General features: G+C 44.4%; 2 pseudogenes; one reads left to right on the top strand and one right to left on the bottom strand.

Annotated features, from left to right (window-relative positions):
• Positions 1-1,244: 1,244 nt before the first annotated feature.
• Positions 1,245-11,353, bottom strand: LOC123441664 (annotated as a pseudogene).
• A 622-nt stretch (positions 11,354-11,975) lies between these two features.
• On the top strand, positions 11,976-14,059 carry LOC123439860 (annotated as a pseudogene).
• The last annotated feature ends 3,956 nt before the right edge of the window (positions 14,060-18,015 follow it).

Genomic DNA, 18,015 nt, shown 5'->3' with positions numbered 1-18,015 from the left:
GAGTCCGAGGAAGCTTCTGACTTCCTTCACATCGATTGGCGACTCCTAGTTGGTTACCATGGTAATCTTGGAAGGTTCGACTGCCAATCCGTTTGCCGTCATGGTATGACCCAAGAATCCATTTTCATGTAGCCAGAATTTGCATTTGCTAAACTTGGCAAAAGTTGGTGCTCTCCAAGCTTTTCCAACACTATCATCGATGAAGACGACGACAAACTTATCCAGGTATTCCATGAAGACTTTGTTCATGAGGTACATGAAGTATGTTGGGGCATTGGTCAACCCAAATGACATTACTGTGCACTCGTATAGACCGTACTGGGTCACGAATGTCGTCTTAGGTATGTCTTTGGGTCAGATATTCAGTTGGTTATATCCAGATCTGAGGTCGATTTTGGAAAATACCTTGGCACCATTTAACTGGTTAAATAGGTCTTCAATCTTGGGGAGTGGGTACTTGTTCTTGATCTTGACTTCATTGAGGGAATGGTAATCGACGCACAGCCTGATAGTCCCATCCTTCTTAGACACGAACAAAACAGGTGATCCCCAAGGTGATGCACTCGGACAGATGAACCCCTTCCTCAGTTGCTCATCCAACTACTTCTTCAACTCTGGTAGCTCTTCGGATCCCATCCTATAAGGCTTCTTATAGACGGGCCTTGATCCGGGCATGAGTTTAATGATGAAATCGATGTCTCGGTCAGGAGGTATCCTTGGTAGCTCATCATGAAAGACATCCGGGTACTCACAGACTATTGGCACTCGGTCCAACTCTTCTCCCGAAAAGCAATTAACCTGAGGAACTTGAGTGGATGTAGGTTCAGGGATATACTTGACTTTGACCCCTTGGTCACTTTTCATGGTAATAGCCCTTTTGGTGCAGTCCAATATGCTTTGGTGCATGGCCAACCAATCCATTCCAAGGATCACGTCCAAGCCTTGCGACTTAATTACGACGAGATCTGCTACGAAGCTTATCCAATTGATGTTGATCCGGACTCATCTACATCCTAGGTTTGTCCTTAGCACTGCTCCTGGGGTATGTACTGCCATTTGTCCATTAAGGAGGGTAGGCTTCAAACCACATTTTTCGCAAACTTTCGAGTGAAAAAAGAACGTGAAGCACCACAATCAAACAATACTATTGTTGGGGTGGAGTTGACGAGGAACATACCCAAAATGCAGTCCAGGTCTTCTGGTGTTTCTTCTGCAGAGATGTGATTCACGCGTCCCCTGCTGTGCTACTGCTGGTTACTGGGATCTTGGTTCCTGCCTGGTGCTCCATGACCTTGTCCTTGATTAGGCTCATTAGGGCACGGTGCATCGGGCTTCTTGTTGGCGCACTCCCTGGAGTAGTGTCCAGTCTGTCCACATCCAAAGCAGGTAAGATGACGTGGGATGTTGGGCTTGACCCCAGTGCTGTTGGGCGGGTTGTTCGCTGGCTTGGGGTTGACTTGCTCCTGGACTGGTAGTTCCGGCGGAACGCTGGTGCCTTATACTGCTGTTTCTAGTAGCTGGATCTTGCCGGGGCTAATTGCCACGACCGTGACTTCTTGTTACTAGGATCTCCACTACCCATCAACTTGCGCTTACGGGTGTCATCAATCGCACACCTCTTATCCTCTAGTATGAGGGCCTTGTTCACCAGATCGCAGAAGGTCCGGCATTCACAAACAACCAGCTGATAGTGAAGCGACTCCTGCAGTCCTTCCATGAAGCGTTCCACCTTCGCAGCTTCTGTGTTAACGTCTTCTGGTGCATACCTTGATAAAAGGTTAAACTTTTGCAGGTACTCCTTGACGGTTTCAATGCCTTGCCTCAAGCCTCGGAATTCCCGCTTCTTAATGGTCATCATTCCACGGGGAATGTGAGCGGCGGGGAATCCGTCCTTGAATACAGCCCAAGTGATAGCCTACCCTTCTCGCATGATCTGGAACCCGTCCCACCAGGCTCTGGCCGTGCCTCCGAGACAGTGAGAAGCATAAAGGACTTTCTCGCGGTCATCGGTGCATTTGACCAGCACGAGTAGGCCTTCGATGGTGTGGATCCAGTCATTGGCATCCAATGGTTCAGTTGTCTCTGTGAATATGGGAGGCGTAGTCCTCATAAACCCAGACAGGGTGGAGCGACTGTTGCTATTTCCGTTCTGTGTGGATTGTTCACTAAGACTTGAGCCAGCTAATGGATGGCGGCATTGTTCGCTTGACGTTCCTCTCGGAGAGCTCGGAGGAAATGATCCACGGTCATGCTCTCTGGAGGAGGAGGCGGCTGGGGAATGTCGCCTTGCTGCTGCTCGAGGTGATCACTAGCTTGGGCAGACACGCCGGTTCCATGCAGCTGGCCAGAAGTGGCAGTCTTGGGGTTGCCGAAGGTGCTGCTGTGAGTTGAAATCACCATCCTATTTGGGAGCAGACATGTCAATATACCAAAGTGGTCAGGGAATCATAAGGGATGACGCTCCTAGATAAGGGGGTTTGGTACTGTGCAAGTGTGTGAGACAAACAAAAGGTTTTGGGAAGACTAATGCAATAAATTAAAACAAGTGATGTAGTCGATTACAAGCTGCCTAAGGCAGAAATATGGCTTGCATCAAACATGAATAGGAAGCACACAACACTCATGGTTCTCATGAACTGATTCACGGACTCGACTTCATAGGGGAGACTCCTAACTTGCCTAAGACGTTACTCTAAGCGGCGTACTGCTCTGTCTCGTATGCAGGTTCTATAGGGTCTTCGTCTTCATCCTTGTCGGTACCTTCTTCCTTCAGAGGTATGGGAGATGGGAGTGGTGCATCACGGCGTCGCTTTGTTGGCGAAGCGGTGAGGAGCTTAGTGTACTCTTCCCTGGTCACACGACGACTTTGTATAGGAGTGGCGTGTAGCGGTGGTATCCTTCCTCGGAAGGCAATGGCTGACTGCCCTCCGGGTGCTCCTTCCTTCTTGACCTTGCGGGTCATCATCTTTTCCAAGTGAAGCAGTTCCTTGACTTGGTGTAGTTCTTGGCGAAGTGTCACGGACTCCTTGATAAGAAGATGAGTCAAGGTGTCGACGGAGAGGCTGAAGTAGGTCATAAACCTGAGTGGTGCCCCATCCTCCGGGGATGGGTTAAGTGTCCAGCTCCCGTCAATCTTGTCCTTAACAACAGGTAGGTGACGAGTAGCTGGCTCGTTGGCCATCTCGGGAAGAATATCACAGAGATGCACGAGTGCCTCTCGTGCGGCTGTCTCCACTGCCAACATCAGATTCTCCATCTGTGGTCCTTCAAAGAACCAACTAGTTGGGGAGTCGTTTGCCTTCACTATCACGTCCACGTGATATTCCTTCGTGTCAGCGTTGACCCAGTGCTCGTGGTAGAGAAAAATGCGTGGGCAGTGTACTTGACACTTCTCCAGGCTGTCTCCCAAGAGTAGGGGAAAGCCAGTCTCCAGAAGCATCTCAGGTACGACGGTCATCTACAAGGTTTGTAGGAGAGGGTTAGAGATTTGTGGGTGGTATGAAATGGTAGTAGGGTGTAGAAAATCTCAAGTGTAGCGGCTGAGTGTACTACTCGTCTAGGCTATCGTCCATGTTACCTAAGGCTTCCTACAGTCAAGATTGCTCTAATACCAGCTCTGTGCGGACCCCGACTTATGAGTCGAGATCACCGAGTGAACGTACTGAGTGATCCCAGAGATCAATGCTCACCGAAGACACTGATACTGAATATTAAGAGTATTACATCCAACATACCGTTTAATACAACAAATGACCATCCTGGTCAAGTCTCACATAGGTAGGGCCTATAAGGACAATCAAACCGATACAACTACTAGAGGAATTATTGGGAATAAATGGGATCCCACACCATCAGCCTTCACCAACAGGCATTCTCACTGGGAAGCGCCCTAGTTTGCGTGTCCGTCTCTAATGACGATTTTTCTCCAAACTCCGATCCTTCCATGTCTGGTAAATAACATAACCAGTGGCAAGCCAGTGAGTACTTTGAATGTACTCGCACACAACCCATGATATGGATAATGCAGTTGGTATGATAACAAGTAATATGCAGCATTGGTGGAAGGCAAGCTTGAATGTAAGTAAACATGGTCATAGATCGATACGCATTGTAAACCAGACGGTATTTAGAAGAACATGTTATAGATATCAATCTATTTGTTGAGGGCTGAACACTTCGGGTTTACCCGATATGCCAAGTAATCAAACTTGGTCATATCAACTCTTTCACATAACTCCTTGAACACACAAACAGTTCGCTTATGCGGAAACGACTGGATGTAGTTTAAGCAGGATTACCCAACTGTCCTTGACCGTGGACACGAATATTCGAATAGTTTTACACTCTGCAGGGGTTGTACATTGTACCCACGAGATCCGGGAAACTTTTGTGTCATCCACGACTCGCGGTATATAACATACCCAAGGTAAGTACCCGATCAATGCCTTCATCCACGACTCACGGTATATAACATACCCAAGGTAAGTACCCGATCAATGCCTTTCCCCTGACGATACTAGACAAAGAGTTCCACTCGATTGGTACCCAGCCCACATGAGCTATGTTTTACGAGCACCAACTCTGGACCGTATCATCCACACGGGGACCGACAGTGTGCCCGGAACACGTACGAACGACATAGTCTACCTACCTGGTACAACTCCGTCACGAGAGTGACCACATATCACTTCTGCCACTAGTAATGTGGCTCTTTGCTAGCACCGACCAAAGTAATCAACAAAGCCCCATTCCATAATGGGGTAACGTGGTCGCACATGTAAGGTTGGGACGGTCGACACTACATAAATCTAATCATGTTTCTGAGACCATTCACACAAAATATACCCGGTGCACCACTTCACAAGTGGCCACCTAACTCATCATCACCCTCGGGCATTAGTGGCACCCGACGGGGTTTTCCTAAAACCTTTGATATCAAATTGACCAACATCATGCATATGCTTGTACTATGCTTAGCTCTATTGTCTACTTGTCAACATAATATTAGCGTGACCCTCATAGGTGGTAGGATCATGCTCAAATGCCAGGGCTCTAGAGGAGCCATCGGTAACATCGTATCGATGATTTACTGAATACTCATGGTCATATACAACGGGAATAATTTCTCTACTTAGCATGCAAATAATATTTTGCTCAAACATAGTCAAAGGGCTGGTTGCCTTGGTCAGCTAGGTATTCAGGGTCTTCAGGGTCTTCGAGTCCAACTCCTTCGTCAAACATGAAGTGTATCGTCGTAATAATAGTAATAAAATAAGCAGCTCACACATAAACAAAACACAAACTCACTTTAAAAATATTATCCCATTCTGATAAATCTATATTATAGTTTAAAAAATATTTGTCTATGGTTTTGGTGAAAAGATTATTTTGAAATCAATTTAACATGAGCTAAAGTACTCAAAATAAGCCTTTTAATTAGAAGTATATAGAAAAGTTCTCATAAAATTTGTATAACAACTCTATTAAATTATACTCATTTTAGAAGAATTGTGGTGGAAAAATAATTAAATTTAATTAAATAACAAACTCTACAAAAATATTTTTAAACAGATTAAAAAGAAAAAAGAAAAAGGGGCTCACGCCTGGCCTGGCTCGGCCAATGGTTGGGCCGGCCCAACTAGCAAACTGGCCAGCCAGCCAACTGACCATCCCAAGCGCGCGCCGTCAGGTTCAAACCTTATGCGCGGGCCCGTCCGGTCAGCCGCTGAGAGAGGGGAGATACAAGCCACCGACATGTGTGGCACGCCTGTCGGGGTCGTCTTCCTCCTCTGGACAGAGGGGAGGGGAGGCACGCCGGCAGTGACACGGACGCCCTCATGCCCCAACAACGGCAGGAATGGAACCAGCACGTCACCGCCTACCTACTGGTGGTCGAAGGGATGACGGGGAGGCCCTGTGTCACCGGGGATGAGGTGGCAGCGGTGGAGCCGATTCAGGAGGTGGAGGAAATGGGTGCTACGGGCAGGGATTCGCTCGGGGGAGAGGTGGAGAAGCTCCCTGAGCTCACTACAGTCACGGAGGAGGTGAGAGCAGCACGAGAGGTGGCATGTAGCCCGAGATCGTCGGAGCTCCGAAGCAGCGAGGCCTTGGTCGATCTCGAGCACCAGAGCTCGCTATGCTCGAATGGGGTGGCTAGGGGCTCGATTGAGGCTGTGGAGGAGTTGTGTGAGGGTACTGGAGCGAGGGGGAGGCCTATTTATAGGCCAGCGACGGTGCACTGAGCGGGGAGCGCCGGTGGTTTCACCGTGGCTTGCAGGAGAGACAGAGAGAGCTTGGGGTCGAAACCAGGGTATTGCGGACGTGGTTTAGGACCCCAGAGACTCAACGAGAGAGAGAGAGAGAGAGAGAGAGAGAGGATGAGGAGCGTGCGTTCTGCGTGGCGGCGTTCTTCTGGCAGAATCTGGGTTGTGGAGGAGGGGCCCTGAGGCAGCCCTGATTCAAGTGGATTGTCGGGAACGTGGAGAGGCACCGAGGGGAGGCGTGAACCGGCCGGGGCTGGCCACCTTTGCCTCGGGTGCGCCCTATAGCGTGCCAGAGCGCAGTTTTTTCATGGCATGGCATGCTGGCGCGCTCTGGGGTGCTTTGGCTGCGTCTGGCGTGTCCTGGGGTTGGGTTACATGATCCCTAGTTGTTTGACAGCCAAGTGTATCCCTGTTGGTCAAAGGAAGTGACTAAAGAGCAGGTGCCAGACTTGAGCCAGACACTAAAATGGAGATTTTGGGTTCTTCTGCTTGGAACTAGAGAGGGGCCAATCGTGAGCAGTTGAGGAGTGGTGCTGGCTGCTTGGACTAGGAGTTTGGTGGAAAGGGTGTGGGTGTAGAGTGAGTTAAGAGATGATTTACCAAGCTGGCAGAAGGTGTTCGACATATGTTTGGGGTAGCTACACTTCACCACTGACGATGAGAGTTAATAGGAGGCTCCACCAAATTTGAGCTCCATTGGATAAGTTTGGCAGCCCAAGCTTGAAATCACCCCCAAATGGGCAGTTATGTCCTTTCAAAAGGTAATGTGGGTAAATTAATTCCCACAAATCCAATTTTTGGCAAGGTCTCCTCATTTGGGGTGTTGAACTCTCTTGCAAAGTTTCAAGCCATTTGGATAAACTTTGCTATGTAGAGTTGCTCCAATTTGATTCTAGACAGAGATGGTTTACGATTATTTGGTGAACCAAACCACCTTGGAATGAGGTGAAATTTGGCATGGCCACCAAATATAGCTTGAGAAGCATGCTAGAATTTTCTGGATATTTATTGGAAAAATTCCTTTGGAAATATTTCAATAGGTCAAAACAGAGAGAATAGGTTTTCAAGGATTGGCTCAAATATTTTGAACACAATTAGGGGTCGAAAATCTTATGTATGGAAAATATATTTCCTATGAGTGTCTCCAAATTTTCTGAATTTTTTGTAAGGCAGAATAGAAATTTTTCATACAGAAATATCATTTCTGGCCTCAAAAAAGGAAATGCAAATAAAATAGAAAAATATTTTGTAAAATAACTATTTTATGATATTGGAGAGTTATAATTGTGCCAAAACCAGAATACAATATTTGGGTGAAGGCATTCGCTTGAAATCAGGGACTTGCACTGCAAGCCCAAAGCAAGGTTTTGAAATAGCCAAAGTGAGAAGAAGGATCTTTTTGAAAATAACATCCTATAAAAATATGGTTTTTGGATCCACTCATTCAAGCATACATACAAACAATGGCAATCATGGCACTCATAGCACTTGCTTTAAAAAGTTTGGATAAACTTAGATTTTTGAAAAGGCTATAGTTTATGTGAGGTAAAAACAGGGTGTGACACTCATCTAGATGATGATGTGTACCTAGTAACCTAAAAAACAAAGTCAGTGATGATTTGTTTAAGGAAATGGAGTAGACAACAAAGCAGCCAGCTAATACAACACTTCATCTCTGAGCTGCTATTGCTGCCTATGCGAGGATAGTGTTATAACCTTTTTTTAATGGGATGATTGCTATTATACGCACACAGACTCTATTGTTGTTCAGAAGGAACTTCTAGAAGAAATGATATCAACTAGCGAAATAGGAAAGTTTAAGAAGGAGTACTATGCAAAAGAGGGAATATTTTTGGCTCCCAAGTCATTCTGCATACATGCATTACATGAAGATAAGGAAGAAATAATCATGAAGCATAAAGGACCAGTTATTAAGGTAGTCACTAAAGATTGTTAGATAAACCAGCTAGCCAACCCAACATTAAAACATCAATTTTCATGTTCAGCTGACTTCCATCATGATTTTAAAAATTTATGTGTAGAGAAAAAAAGTAATACGTACGTAGTTGGGATAGGAAATAGTACGAAGCGATAATTAGTTTACGATGAGGATGGAACGTGGATGGGAACTAAACCTCCTCATATAGGAGAGGATTCTATTGATAGTATCCATGCTACTATCCATACAGTCATAACCGGCATATTAGGAAATATGAATAATCTAACGAAAAATGCAATCTAAAAGATCATAAATCTCATGATGATAAGAAGATCAAAGATTATAAGAAGAGAGAATCTCATCAGACAAAGAAGAAGAAAGTAGATAAGAAGAAGCTAGTGAATAAGTAGAAGAAGAAGTAAGAGCAGTTATGATGGATAGGGTGCGAAGGACGAGAGTAAATTGCTGATGTCAATGAAACAGGTCATAATACTCCCTATGTCTTGACTACAGGGAGAGTGAGAAAAGACCATCTTCCGGTTACTGTGCTTGTGGTGCTTTCTATAGGGATGACTTATGGTATGCGGGAATGTCAAGTAAGTATGGCTTTCGATAGCTAATACGAGTTGGGATGACCAGCAACGTCAAGAGCGGTCAAGAAAAACTATCTCTATAAGATCTCTAAAACGAGCACGAACCGCATCAATCGAATTCAAGGTAATAAATCCCACGGATAAAAAATACATAGGCCTTACGCCCACTTACCACTTCAATGAAGGACTTCTCCGATACCCATACCAAACCTAGCTTGAGAGAGATCACACGCATGTGGTGAACCATACGAGAGTGAATGAATAGTGAAATGAACCATATCCAGGTGTTGTCTTACTCTACAACTCAAGTTCGATGAGCTCTTAGCAGAGTTGTGTGCCTACTATCTACTAAGTTGTCTGCTAGGCATGGAAAGAAAGCAAGTTAAGCATTTATCACTATATCCGGTAACTAGGATAGAAAGCTTCAAGAATAGCATCAACAGATTAGAGAAACCTCATACTGAATAACCAGGTGAAAGCGGGGTTAGAGTAAGGCGGGAAATACTGACGCCGAAAGATATGTTTTGGAGAGAGCTCCATTGTTTGAAGCCGAATTGTAGAGAATCAAGATCTTCTACCTTTGTTTGTTCCATCAATGCTCTTCAAACTGGCCTAAGAGTTGGGTCCTTGAATATAATTATGTGGCTAGGTTACCCATTTATGGCTTGTGGTCTTTCTTCTTATGATGTAGCACTATTCCATCTTTTAAACAACACCTTCTTTAAGGCGCTACTATTTCTAGCGGCATAGGTGCTTTATCACAATACGAAAGATGTACATACGAGGACTACGATTCCTATTTAGAGATATTCCTAAGAGTGATAGACGTAGTAAGGAAATTACGTACACCAATAAAAAATACGAATACGAATTATGACTACGAGCCTATGCAATGGCATGTTTCGGCGTATAAAGATAACAACGAGAATAGCCTACTGCCTCCACTCGGAAAAGGCAAAGGTATCCACTATAGTATATCGATGAACGGTGGACTATGAAAGCACACAAGGTGAACCTCCTTTGCCAAAGCCCTTTTGAAATACCTTCTTTTTTAACCTTTAGAAAATACCAGCTAGCTATCCCTTGTTTTGGTAAACCATCTTTCCCCCTTTGCTTGCCAGCCAACCGAGAACCAACTTCCTTGTTTTCTTGTCCTTGCTTTCGGGTCTTTCCAGTTTTGCGATCCTGTCTTTTCAACTACCGGTATCCTCGGCAACCCCTAGACCGGTACGTGCTTCCTTCTTTATTTTCCCTGCTTCCAGAAATACCTACCTTTAAAAGCAAAACCTACTTCCTTTACCAACAAGGGCACGACTTCCGAAACCACCTCTCCTTGGCTTGGGATAGTGATAGAAGTACGAATTCAATCAGTGGCGATAATGTCATCCCCTTTCCTTCGATATGAAAGAATCATTTTGAGCGAGTCCATAAGAAGTGACCCGCTTTTTTATCTGTTCCGGGGGAAGACCAAAGATCATGCGTGACCAGTCCGCCAGAAAAACGCAAAAGAGTAAGAGAGGTATGAACTGTGAAGGAAGCCGGCTCACCCACTATTACTCCCCCTACCTACCCATAAGGTAAGTAGGGGCCTCGGTATCTCTATTTCCTGAGAAACCTACTAAAACTACTACGAGAAACCCACCAATTCGAGAAACAATACAAACCTACCAAGAAACTAATTACTAGCCTCACTTTTTGGGTGGCTTCCACTGGTTGTGCGAGTGAGCGATTATTTCGCGGATATCCTGGGGTTCCAACATCTCGAGAAGAGAAAAGTCTCCGGGAAAGGTGCGGACCATGAATAGGACCTCCCCGTGTTCAAGGAATGCTAGAAGTTTGTCTATACGATAGTTTAAGCTAGGGAAATCCCTATATTCTGAGCACAAAATCCACCTTTTAAAGGTATCTTTGTAATTGTCATGTGGTCCCCCTGCTCCGGACGAAAAGCACCTTCTGCTTCCGTTTGGAATTGTCATGCTCCTCATTATAGTCCTCCTAGAATCCAAGGCATTCATAGGAATACATCGTGTCTTTTCAGCTTGGTAGCCGTATGCATAGTAAGTACTATAGCCCCAATAATAGCTAATAAAAAATCAGACTAGAAACCAAAAACCTGATGGAATAGTAGGTATAAAGCAAATTGCCCAATGTTTCCAAATTAGTCCAACTCCATACTTGTGCGACATAAACCGTATATCTCAGAGAGGTCGTATTTCTCTAGGTTGGTAGTAATGTAATGGTTTCATTATCTAAAAAGAAGAACATGTCCTACCAAAATATCAGTCCAATAATACCACTCACTCGTAAATAGCATAATACTTCTTCGTGGATCTCCGCTATTTGAATATTGAACATCATAACCAGAAATAGGAATGAAACGGCAATAGATCCTATATGAACTACTTGGGAGATCATAGCGGAGAAGTTGAGACCTAACAAAATAAGTAAACTAGAAGTGTCACTAGGATGGGAAACAAAATCGAATGTACCAATTTTTTAGCACGTACCACCATCAAACCAGAGACCAAAGCAGGGCTCGACAAAACAGAAAGTATCATGGTATGTTGTCCTCCCTTGAAATGGAACTTGAATTCTCGAGCAAGAAGACGCGTTCAAGTCGATCTATTACAACCAACGTGGTTGTTTGTATTTCATTTTCTTCATCCAAGCCGACTCTATTCTTATAAAACTAAGCACTCACTGAGTTACTTACTGAATCTCGTCTTTCTCTCGGCATCGAGAATTTTTCACATCTCCGGGCCCATTACAGGTTCGGCTTGCTTCTTCCCCACCCTCGCCTATGAAATGGATAGCCCTTGCTCCCACAGCAGCAGGATTTTAAGGGCTTCTGTTGAAGCGGAACAGGAGGAAGCCATGCATTCTTTCAAGAATCTCCAAACCCCCCTTACCTTCTCTTTCTACTATATAAAAAGGTGAACATCTAATCTAGGCCTGGTCCCCTTTCTATGAAGGCGAGCATCCCAGCCGCCTTGTTGAAATTTGGATATTAAGGAAGTTGTATTTTGCAATAGCAGCTCCGAGAAGCTGGGATTAGGGTGCGCCTCCTGCAGTCGTTTCAGTGACTCAATTGGGTGGCTTCCCTCAGCTCAGACTGGTATCGCCACCTCTCCCATGACCAAAATGATTATCCCCGCTCGATGGGTCTACATTCATCCATGAATGTCGTCGGGTACTCTTCAATTCCCCGCCATTATTGTAACCGTCACCTGTAATCCGCGCAGGTGTGTCCGCACACCCTAGAGTGGACGAGAAAGAAAGGATTTTCTCGGAGCAACCCCCCAGGTTCTATACCCTGGAGTTCACTTTCCCATATGATCACTCGGTACATATATAAGTTAGCCGAAGAGTCAAAGGCTCACCACTACTGAGGATCTCCCAGCTTATCTTAGAAAGGTCGTTTGAGGGTTCGACGCATTTCATTGATTTGCTTAGACACTAGGCTACCCTTCTTCGAAAGATCCACAGGACGGAATATGAGTAGTCTTCGACCAGAGGGATTTATTGCACAAAAAGGCCGGGACACGGCCTCCCGCAGAGGAAAGCCCAACAAATGTCAGATACAAAGTCCCGCACGTCATCAATATCATATTGTCATACTCTCCTAAAACAATAGCACACCCCATTGAAGACGGGAGTGAGGTACAACAAGGCCATTTCCGTCCACCTTCACACGGAGCTGTACGTGGACGTTACCTCTCATACAACTCCCAGTCAGGAAGCAGTTAGCTTTCCTCTAGAAGTCACGGAAGTGTGGATAAATCGACTAAAGGTTTCTATTTCCTAGAAAATCACCCTAATCATCCTAAATATGGGCGGAGAGCGGTCTTGAGTTTTTCGGGGTCCTCGAGATCGCATTTTAGGTCGAGTAGAGACGCTAGGGAGACTACGGGCTTCTTCCCTTGGCATTTCAAGATGACATATATCGTATTTTCGGGAGCCTCCCGTTTGCCTGTCAAGGGGAATTTGACATCCAGAGACAAAAGCAGTCCCACACGAAACTGGGAATTTTCCCCAATGGACGTAACCAACTCTGCTTTCGCGGTCTCAAAAGGAGAAGCCCCAAATACTTGCAGTTGCTTTTTTGTCTTTATTCCTTCTAAGCGAGCCTCTAAAGACACTACTCCTACTTTAAACATAGAGTCTGGTTCTTTCAATTCTTCCAAAGACAAAGTAGAACTTCATTTTGAAGAGTTTCCCCCCTTCGTTGTCGTCAAGCCGGCGGCTACTCTGGGATGGATCGAGGTTTAGGCCAACAGAGGGGGCTTGCTCCCTTTCTGTTGGAGCTAAGTAAGGACGTGCAGGTGGCGTTTCCGATAAAGGGGGAATCTCGAGGAGGGTCTCCAGACCTTCTAAGTCCCCCACCACCAGGGTTGGTGTTAGGAGAATGGACGTAGCATGTGATGGACAAGACCCAAACTATGAACATAGCATGTGATCATATTATTTTATAGCTACTGTTTTCTGCATGTCAAGTATACATTTCTATGACCATGAGATCATGTAACTCACTGACACCGGAGGAATGCCTTCTGTGTATCAAATATCGCAACGTAACTGGGTGACTATAAATGTGCTCTACAGGTATCTCCAAAGGTGTACGTTGAGTTAGGATGGATCAAGACTGGGTTTTGTCATTGTGTATGACGGAGAGGTATATCGGGGTCCACTCAGTAATACAACATCACAAACAAGCTCTGCAAGCAATGTGACTAAAGAGTTAGCCACATGATTTTGTATTACAGAATGAGTAAATAGACTTGCCGGTAACGATATTGGAATAGGTATAGAGATACCGACGATTGAATCTTGGTCAAGTAACATACCGAAGGACAAAGGGAATGTTATACGGGATTAACTGAATCCTTGACATAGAGGTTCAACTAATAAATATCTTCATAGAATATGTAGGAGCCAATATGGGCATGCAGGTCCCGCTATTGGTTATTGACCGAAGAGTGTCTCGGGTCATGGCTACATAGTTCTCGAACCCGCAGGGTCTGCACACTTAAGGTTCGGTGATGTTTTAGTATTATTGCGTTATGTATGCTGGTGAACGAAAGTTGTTTGGAGTCCCGGATGAGATCTCGGACGTCACGAGGGGCTGAGGAATGGTCCAGAAAGCACATATGCTCCCTTGGTGATTTCGGTAATTAATGAAAACATACATTGTCTCTTGGACTAACACTTCTACCTATATATTTCACGAAAAGTCCAAAGATAGCATTGTCTAAAGGTTTATGTGGAGACACCCCACGATGCAAGAAAGGAATAATATTGGCTCAAGCTTCAAGCTAGAAGACTCTTCATATTATATTTGTGCGAAATCACTTTTGAGTCCATAGGAGAGCCAATACTATTAAAAGGGGGTGAGGTAGCAAAATGAACTGATTGCTCAAATGCTCGAAGTTAGCCACCAAAATACTCAGTCATTTTTCCCACATATCCACTCTATCCAGTTCCACATTCACAAATTCGGTGTCATCAACATTTCCGCGTCGGACCCACCGAGTTTGAGCCTCACACAGAACCCTAGCCATTTCCACCAAATCGGTGCAACCGAAACTGCATCGGTGCTATCGAGTTCAGTGTGGCCAACATTCTGTTGCCAAGATTTAGAAAATCAGAATTTCCGAGTTTGAGTATCGGTGCCGTCGAGTTTGGTCATCTGACTGTTAGTCATATTTTCCGTGCCACCGAGTTCTATGTATCAGTCTCACCAAGATTCAAAAGTTCACACCTTTAGTACTAGTCGATACCACCGAGTTGTCCACTTTTGTGTGTAACGGTTGGATTTTATCTGTTGCCTATATATACCCCTTCACCCACCTTTAATTCGTGGGAGAAGCACTCAGAACACACTCTTCATTTCCATATTCATTTTCTGAGAGAGAACCACCTGCTCATGTGTTGAGACCAAGATATTCCAATCCAATCATTCGAAACTTGATTTCTAGCCTCCCCAAACTGCTTTCCACCAAATCAACCTCTCCTACCCATTCATATTCTGTGAGAGGGCGACTTGTGTTGAGGAGACTATCTTTAGAAGCACAAGAGCAAGGAGTTCATTTATCTACCCCATCTATCACCTTTTGGAGGGTGGTACCTCCTACATTGGTTAGGTGTCGCTTGGGAGCCTCCTACTTCGTGTTGTGGAGTTGAACCAAGATGTTTGTAAGGGAAAGAAGATCGCCTACTTCGTAAAGATCTACCGTGAGTAACGTTAGTCCTCCATGGACGTAAGCCATGGTTGGATAGACAAGGCCACTTCTTTGTGGACCCTCCATGGGTGGAGCCCTCCGTCGACTCTCGCAGTCGTTACCCTCCGTGGGTTGAATTCTCCACTAACATGGACTCACGATAGCGCCACCTATCGGAACCATGTGAAAAATCGTTGTGTCAACCTCATGCGTTTGATCTCCCTACCTTATTCCTCTACATTACACTTGCATGTTTTACTTTCCGCTGCTATACTCTTAGAATTGCATGTGTAGGGTGACTTAGACTTGTTAGAACTGCTAGATTTCTGCCCTCCTAGAAATTATGTTAGGCTAGATTTTTAATCTTGACAAGTAGTCTATGAACCCCACTCTAGACACAACTTCTATCGATCCCTCAATTGGTATGAGAGCAAGGTCTCCAAAACCTTGGTTTGACTGCCATTGGAGGAAGGTGAATGTGACTAGTTCCCACATTTTTAGTCATAGAGTGCCTATTATTGATGGGGAGTACTTTAGATAGTGGAAAACAAAATTATTGATATATTTAATGAGTTCCATTTGCGTAAGTATATTGAATATCCCTATGCAGCTCCTAGTAATCCCATACATCCTTCTCATGATGATGAAGTTAATATGCTTGGTAACCTTAACACTGTCAATCTTATCATTAGAGGTTTACCAAGAAGTGTGCTTAATCAGTTGCAAAACTTTGAGTGTGCTCATACCTTGTGGAAAGACTTAGAGAAAAGATATCCAAATTATTCATTGAAAAATCTTGATATCATTGTTCACAAGTACATTGCTTTCCATAAGATGAAGCCAACCGATCCTAACTTGGATAAGTACCTATTTGAGCTTTGTGACCTCATGCGTGTTAAAGGAAATGTCATTACCATCAACAATATCATTGTTGAAGCCATTTGAATGCATAAACTTGAAGATTGTAATAGTCAAATTTCTGATGAAACTTTTGTCTCTTACAAGGAAACTTTGTCCGATGATGACTATGCAGAACGTGGCTACTAGGTGATGATGAGATCTTCGACACCGAGTATGAGAAGACCATGAAGAACCTTAGTCTTATGGCTAACCATAAAGACTACATGACCGGTCGTAAGGAGTGGGTTCTCGACAGTGGTTTCACTGATCACATGACCGGTGATACGTCTCCAACGTATCTATAATTTTTAATTGTCCCATGCTATTATATTATCAACTTGGGATGTTTTACATGAATTTATATGCCATTTTATATCATTTTTGGGACTAACCTATTAACTCAGTGCCTAGTACTAGTTTATGTTTTTTGTGTGTTTTGACCTTTTTCAAAAAAGAATATTAAACGGAGTCCAAACAGAATAAAACCCGCGGGATGATTTTTTCCATAACAGAAGATACGCAGAGGACTTGAGAACCAAGGCAGGAGGCCTCGTGGGAGGTCACGAGCCCCCTATGCGCGCCCTAGGGGGCGCCTAGCAGGCTCGTGGGCACCCGTGGCTCCTCTGCCCTACCTCTTTCGAATATAAATTCCCAAAAATCCTGAAACCAGAAGAGAGACCACAAAAATACTTTTCCACCGCCGCAAGCTTCTGTCTCCGTGAGATCCCATCTGGGACCGTTCTCGTGCCCTGCCGGAGGGGGATTCGGACACGGAGGGCTTCTTCATCAACACCATTGCCTCTCCGATAATGTGTGAGTAGTTCACCACAGACCTTCGGGTCCATAGCTAGTAGCTAGATGGCTTCTTCTCTCTCTTGGATCTTCAATACAAAGTTCTCCATGATCTTCATGGAGATATATCCGATGTAACTTTATTTTCCGGTGTGTTTGTCGAGATCCGATGAATTGTAGATTTATGATCAGATTATCTATGAATATTACTTGAGTCTCCTCTGATTTCTTACATGCATGATTTCGTATCCTTGTAATTCTCTTCGAGTTATGGGTTTCGTTTGGCCAACTTGATCTATAATTCTTGCAATGGGAGAAGTGCTTGGTTTTGGGTTCATGTCGTGCGGTGTCCTCACCTAGTGACAGAAGGGGTAGCGAGGCACGCATCATGTTGTTTCCATCAAGGGTAAAAATATGGGGTTTATATCATATTGCATGAATTTATCCCTCTACATCATGTCATCTTGCTTAAGGCGTTACTCTGTTTGTCATGAACTTAATTAACTAGATGCAAGCTGGATAGCGGTCGATGTGTGGAGTAATAGTAGTACATGCAGAAAGTATCGGTCTACTTGTCTCGAACGTTATTCCTATATGTATAATCATTGCCTTAGATATCATCATGACCTTGCGTGATTCTATTAATTGCTTGACAATAATTCGTTCACCCACCGTAACACTTGCTATCATGAGAGAAGCCTATAGTGAACACTATGGCCCCCGGGTCTATTTTACACATTATATATTCAGATCTACATACAAAAATACCAAAAATACCTTGCTGCACATTTATTTATTTATTTATATTTACCTATTATCACTATCAGATCACACTTTGCAAGTAATCGTAAAGGGATTGACAACCCCTTTATCGCGTTGGCTGCAAGTTTGTTTGTTTTTGCGCAGGTGCATTGGTGCCTCATCTTGATACTCCTACTGGATTGATACCTTGGTTCTTAAACTCAGGGAAATACTTATCTCTACTTTGCTGCATCACCCTTTCCTCTTCAAGGGAAAAACCAACGCAAGCTCAAGAAGTAGCAACCGGAGATAAATACATGTTCCATGGGATTACCCCAAACTGTGGACCTCGGAAGTATGTGACTTTTGGAGACAACTCCAAAGGCAAGGTACTTGGCCTTGGTAAGGTGGTCGTATCTCATGACTGTTCCATTTATAATATCATGCTTGTTGAATCGCTTGGCTACAATCTTCTTTCCGTATCTAGACTAGCAGACTTTGGTTACGATGTGCTATTTAAGAAAGTTGAGTGCCGGGAGTTTCGTAGCGACAATCATAACATCGTCTTT

Source organism: Hordeum vulgare, chromosome 3H (assembly GCF_904849725.1).
Source record: "Hordeum vulgare subsp. vulgare chromosome 3H, MorexV3_pseudomolecules_assembly, whole genome shotgun sequence".
Lineage (NCBI taxonomy): Eukaryota > Viridiplantae > Streptophyta > Magnoliopsida > Poales > Poaceae > Hordeum > Hordeum vulgare.
Note: the sequence above shows the minus strand (reverse complement) of the source record. Positions and strands in the feature narration are given on the sequence as shown.